Source organism: Vespula pensylvanica, chromosome 3 (genome assembly GCF_014466175.1).
Source record: "Vespula pensylvanica isolate Volc-1 chromosome 3, ASM1446617v1, whole genome shotgun sequence".
In the NCBI taxonomy this organism is placed as follows: Eukaryota; Metazoa; Arthropoda; class Insecta; order Hymenoptera; family Vespidae; genus Vespula; species Vespula pensylvanica.
Genome location: NC_057687.1, coordinates 8,418,146 through 8,425,154, shown reverse-complemented (window position 1 = coordinate 8,425,154; position 7,009 = coordinate 8,418,146). Strand labels below are relative to the sequence as shown.

Here is a 7,009-nt window from a genome sequence, read left to right as displayed (position 1 = left end):
AAGGAAAGGATCGGCTAATAAGGTGGAAGCACCATTGGGACAGAAACGATCGCTTGGAACCGCAGTTACGTAATACGTTCGTTCGTACTTTAATGGAGATATTTCTAGCACGAGAGGAGGACACGTGCCTTAGTTCCTAGCCTTGGAAAAGAGCCGACATTATAACGAACTACGAAAAAAGTCCTTTTTCCACGTTGTTCCACGGCAGCTTGCGGAGCTTCGTAAAATTAATAACCTATAAATTTCGAAGAATATCGTCGAGAAAATTACCTACCACATATATCATCACGATCGAAAATATCCTATAACGTTACACCAAACGCACGCTCCCTTGCTTTTCCATTTTTCTTTTTTCTTTTTCTATTTTTCTTTCTTTTTTTTTTTTACTATTTCTACTTTTTCTTTTCTTTTTGTTTTTCTTTATTTTTTGTTCGCCATATTTTCGTCTCTCGATAAAAGATAAATGATGAAACCAATATTACAAGAAAGTATGTATGTATGTATGTGTTCGTAATTTTTTAATTAATTTATGTTTATTATATATGTAAACCTATCAGTTGAAAATTCGAATATAAAATGAAATAAATCGTGCGAATTATTTAAGAAATGTGTGATATTGGAATATATTTGTTTTAACTCCTCGTTGTTACTTGCAGGAAGTCATCCTGAGGGACTTTCGATGTTGATTCGTCGAAATACGAATCAAGACTGATCCAGTAACTGTCAAAGTCTATCAAAAGTTCGTTTTTGTCGACGTCACACGTAGTCAAGAACCGTTATTTAAAAATTTGATTCTAAAATAAAATAAATTGTATAAATTGTTCGAGAAACGTATAATGGTGGAGTATATTTGCTTTTACTCTTCGTTGTTACTTGCAGGAAGACATTCTGTGAGACCTTCGATGTTTACTCGTCGAAGTACAAAAGAGAACTGATGAAAAGGTAAACGTCAAAGTCGATCAAAGGTTTAATTTTGTCCAACGACCGCCAGTTCGAAATTTCGATTTAAAAAAAAAGTAAATTAAAATTATTTAAACGTTTAACAGGTGTTTCGAGTCCTGTAATATTTAACAGAATTTACTATCGTTTAAATATTAACTTATTTGACTTAAATATTAATTACTTCAACAGTATATTATTTTAATAAATATAATATTAACAAAAATATTAATTTTTAACTTTTTACGTGTGAAAAGAGAGACCTTCGATGGTTACTCGTTGAAATGCAAAAGAAAATTGATCAAGCGATCGTCAAAATCAACGAAGAGTTCGTTTTTGTTAACATTACGCATAATCAACGATCACGAGCTAAAAATTTTTATGTGTCGAAATTTGAAATTAAGAATTCTTTTATATTTATCGTTACATTAACGAGCTTTGTAACGTTAAATCGAATATACGATTGTTTAAATATTAATTTATCGCACCTCGTGTACATTATATTATTATTTGCATAATTATAAAGTTATCGAAAATGTAAATTATTTAAGGAGGTACTTGAAAATTCACTTACTAATTATGAAATTCTGCGGTAGCTCCAAAATACTCATTTGCAATGTAGGTCGAAATTGAGGGAGGATGATTCGTAGAAGGTTGAAAATGAGGTAGGTCAACATCGTAATTGGTCGAGATCCTCTTCAATGATGCATTGACTCTGATACGTGATAATTATTTATTAATAACAGACGATCAATGAATTTAATCAGCGAGACATTAATATGTCTTTTATAAATATAATTAATCAACGATTGTTAAAAATATTTTTATCGAATAAATATTGACAATAACTGACTGCAATCGATTCAAATACACCTATTGTTTGAATCGCGAAACACCAAGAAATTTAAATTAACCAATACTGTTTTTACTTCGCGATTTTTTAATTTTTTTTTTTTCTTGTCTTTTTATTTCTTATTGAATCTATGTGTGTGCGCTTCGGCTGTACTATTGTTTAAATATTAATTTATTTTACTCCGTATACTTGAAATTAAAATCATTATAAAATACTCGAAAGTATGTTATTTAAGAATTACTCATTTAGAAAGTAAAAATTTCGATGTTCACTCGTCGAAAGATAAAAAAATAATGACTCGATAACTATCAGTCATCGACGTACTTGTTTTGTTTATAACACTTGCTTACAAGAACTTCTTAAACTTAAACATTTTTATTACATTATGAAAAAGTTTTATTTTACTCGTTCATCAAAATCCATCAAAAATTACTCCTCGATTCACTGCTGATTAGAAAACCGATGATAATGTACAGCCTTAATCAAATTTATAAATTAACTCGATCTAAATACATAAATACATCGTTGATTAATATTTGAGGTTAAGTTAATAAAGTTTGCTGTTCGTAAAACGAGTGGGATGAAACTTTGTCTTTCTTTTTTTCTTTTTTTTCTTTTTTTAAATTACTTCAAATTCTTCATTCTCATTTCGTTCTTTTTATTTTTTCTTTTCTTTCCTTTTTTAATTTTCATATGACGCAAGCAATATTTAGTTATTTTGTTTCTTGCGTTAAATTTGAGAAATTCGATTTGAAACTGATCGAATTCTACATAACCTAAATTCATCGATCGAAATATATATATATGTACATACGTATGTCGAATTACTACAAGACACCAAATAGCTCAAAGGAATTAAGATAGAAACGCGAGAATTTCAGACGGCTTGCCATCTGGTCGCACAATTTGCGAGCCTTCCTTGCGCGTCACTATGCCTACCATCCTAGGCTGTTATTTCGGCCACGAGGAAGGAACGAGCTGAGTCAATGTTTGTCCCACAAACAAGGGACTACGGAGTGCGTTTCGCGTGCATCGGTTACAAATACATTGTTCTCGACGAAACCCTCCTTGCGTCCAATTAGACGTTATATAATCACAGGAGTGAAAATACCATTCGACCTTTTGCATCATTTAAATCATATTATCGTTATTAGTTAATATAATCTTTTCATTAACGTTTACATTCATTGCTACAATTTTTCTTTCTTTTTTCTATTAGAAAGTATTTACACAAGTAATACTTTTGATTTAATTCGATAGTAAAATATAATATCTTTTTAAGATATTTTAATTAGTATTAAAATTGTATTAGATTTTAAAATGCAATTGTTGATACTATTATTCCCTTTTCATGATATCTATTTTATTTGTTCGTTTCAGTCAGACTTAATTAAATTCGATTATTTGATTTTTATATTTTATTTCTAATTTTGATAGTCTGTAAACTTTATATTTCATACAAAGTAGATTATAGATTTAGTAATAAAAATAAAGATCCATATCTTGTCTTGGTATGTTAATTATATATTAAGACTTATTATTGAATATTAAAATAAGATATCACATAAGTCATATCTGATATATATATATATATATATATATATATATATTTAACTATATGAAAAATTAATCAATAATAATACTTTATTACCTATGATTGAATAATAAAATGTGTCATCATAATGATTCCTATATTTTATTTTATATTTTTGGTAAAACTTAATTTTGTCATAAGAATTATTTCAGTCGCTATTTAATATATAAATAAGATAACTAATTATAATCTGATAGAATCGAATAGATTCAATCTTTATTTTCTAAACAAAAACGCCAAAAGATTTTTGTTAAATTTCACAAATATATTAGAAAACAGTATGTATTATAAAATAACAGTAAATATTATATAATAATAATTTGTGATATCATAATATATATTTAATAATATTAATTTCACTATTTTATTTTTTAATCTAAAGAACGAACGATGCGATAATATTAACGATCATTAGATACGTACATATATATTCACAACAATAAAACTACTTACGATTTAACAACATAGATTAAAATTTTTTGATCTAACCTGTAAAAATTCTCCAACGTATTTTCCCAAATAATTCCATCCGATAAAATATCTGCGAAATAAAACTAAAAAGAAACTTTCGGTAAGAATATAACCTTATTTCTACGATGGCTTGATATTCGAAGGATAATTTCGAGTTTGTAAACGTCCGTTGTTGGATATCACCTACGTTTTGTACGTAGAGTACATATAAACACACTGTATGTAAACACAACGCGCATCACACACACACGTACGCGCGACCAAGAGATACTCTACCTCTGAATATTATCCGTGTTCAGTATTACGCGTTGACGTGAAATACGACGCGTTGGCAACAGAGTTCGTAACAGACCGAAATGATAAATTGTCATTCTTGAAGGTGTCTTCATCGGATGAAGACCATTCACGTGCCGTTCTCTCTTCGAGTAAGTCGAAAAAGGAAAACCGATGGAGAGGACATTTTGCGTTGACTGACTCCACATCATCATCCATTTTATTCAATAAATACGACGATGGATCACATCCTGCAACTTACAAAATGGCCGTTCGATTTTACAATAAAGAGGTTAGTTTACGTAAAATATTATTTAAATCAATCAAATAGTTCCTACGCATTACTTTTTCTTTTCTTTCTGTCTCAATTCTCTTTTCTGTCTAATAAATATACTCGGCATATTTTCTTATATTCTTTTCCGTGCAAATAATACGTAAGATATTTAACAAATCTATTTCACGTAAGATAATACGCATATACCGATTAACGCGTAAAATACGTTTTCATAAAAAAAAAAAAAAAAACACGAGATCCATAGAGACCCTAAACATGACGCATGAATACAGACGTAGTTAAGTAAAAAAAGATAAATAAATAAAGATACAGATCGAAATTCTGCGAACTAACCTAATTCGTTTAATAATAATTAATTATTAAGTTTGAGTCATAGAAGAAAAACTAATATATACATTATATATATATATATAACAATTTTATCGTAGAAATGGAATGGAAGTCAAATCTATATTATTTTAGTGATATTACTTCAATATCTTTCTCATAGATCGATACGATTAGCTAAAGGCTTCTCTATCTCTCTCTTCTTTCTCTCTCTCTCTCTCTATATATATATATATCCATCTCTCTCGTACGAATAAGAACACACATATGTATGTATATATACCTACATGTAAACTTCTTGAATATATGTATACCTATACATAGAACGTACTAAACTACGGATATAAGCGATCGTCGAAAATGACGTTACCTTCGGCTATTGACACTGTGTTACGATTGCAACTCGTAGGAAGAGAGTCGAATCTCTCTCTCTCTCTCTCTCTCTCTCTCTCTCTCTCTCTCTCTCTCCCTCACTCTCTCTATAGTAAATTTCTCTTATATATAGTATATTCCAGACGCAATCACTTAGGGCGTCTCTTTGAAACCTGGTCACGAACAGGTGAATCGTAAGTGTGAGAAGAGGGAGGGGGTGGTAGAAGGTTTAGTGATGGAGGCTGTATAGAGGAGAAAGAGATAGATTGATACATAGCTGGATAAATAGATAGATAGATATCTGGGATATAGATATAATGAGGAGAAGAAGAAGAAGAGAAGGAGAGGAAGAGAGAGAGAGAGAGAGAGAGAGAGAGCACAATATCACGTGATCGATCCAATTTATGAGTTCTATCCATTGAGAAAGTCCGAAGATCGAACACGAATATTCGCCTATTCGAATCCTATAATCCTATCGTAACTGAATCGTTCGACAATAATCGGAGGTATATGCACTATCGGTAATTTTGAATCAGTCACGTTTTCAGAATTGATTAGGTCTTGATATAATATTGTTTTGTGTGAATGTGTGTGTGTGTGTATAATAATAAATTTCTTTCTCTATTTTTGTTCATTGAATGTAATTTTTTTGACAGTATGCATTTACGTAATTATAATATTGTTAATGTTTAATATTGTTTAATTGATAATACAATTCTTTATAGGATTTTGTAAGAGATTATAGTAATTTATAATTTTTGTATTATTGTTTTTTGCCTCGATATTTATTTATTTATTTATTATTAATTTTTTCTATTAGTATTTTTTATATGTGTGTGTGTGTGTGTGTGTGTGTAGCATAGTAGTCAATAATTAAAATTAAGTGATATAATATAATAATAATAAAATAAAATGATATATAAATATAATATAATATATATATATATATATTTGATAAGTATATAGGTAGATTACATAAATATAACAAATATAAAATAATATAACAAATTTCAAAAATTTTTCTATAAATCAAGGATAATCTTTTGTTATATAAAAAATTACGAAAATATAACAAGTATTATTTACTTGTAATATATACTTTCATTTTGTCTATATTTGTATAGATCAAGTGTGATTTTTATCTCACACTTGTTAAATGCACATCTGCTCGCTATTGAATCGTCGACCCTAATTTTGAAAATTTATATAGTTCTGAAATATCTTTATATAGAGTAGGTACCCATCGAAAACACACCTGTTTCCATTGATTTGTCGAATCGAATTCTACGAATTTATATAGGTCACTGATGCCTTTATGTGACACCTGTTAAAAGCACATCTGTTTCCCATTGATTCGTACGCTGACCTAAATTCGATAGAATTTATTTGCAGCTCTAGGATTACCATACTTATGTATTATGTATTGACACAAACGTTTGTTTATTGCCGTCTCGACGAGCCGAATTCTTAAAATGAACGTAAGCGAACATTCTATAAATCACATGTGGTTTTAAAAAAGTCAAGACTTCTTTTTTCGATATCACAAGGAGAACATCTGGTTTAAAATTTTTCTTCACAATTTTATAGGCATATCGGATTATTTTTGGTATTTTTAATTTTTTTTTTTTTTTTTTTGCTTTTTTTCTCAAAAGTATTAGAAATCCTTATTTTGAAGGAAAACAATTTATTTTGAAAATAAATATAATTTATTAAATGAAAATAATTTATTTTATACATCGATATGATATCGAATGACCAATAGTCATTATATCGAAACTAAAATTCAGATCAAATAGAAATTATTAGAGAACATCGTAAAAATTAGAAGACGTAATTTGAAGTAGCTAACCGTCTCTATTGCTTTACTCTTTCTTTTTTTTTTTTT

At 28.8% G+C, this 7,009-nt stretch overlaps 1 long non-coding RNA gene across 1 annotated transcript in view; it reads left to right on the top strand.

The window, feature by feature from the left end:
* The first annotated feature begins 4,187 nt into the window (after nt 1-4,187).
* The window catches only part of LOC122627887, a 16,375-nt gene continuing 13,553 nt past the window's right edge, over nt 4,188-7,009 (top strand). Inside the window, exon 1 of the long non-coding RNA XR_006326945.1 lies at nt 4,188-4,422. This is a non-coding gene — a long non-coding RNA (uncharacterized LOC122627887). The remainder of the gene's footprint in view (nt 4,423-7,009) is intronic.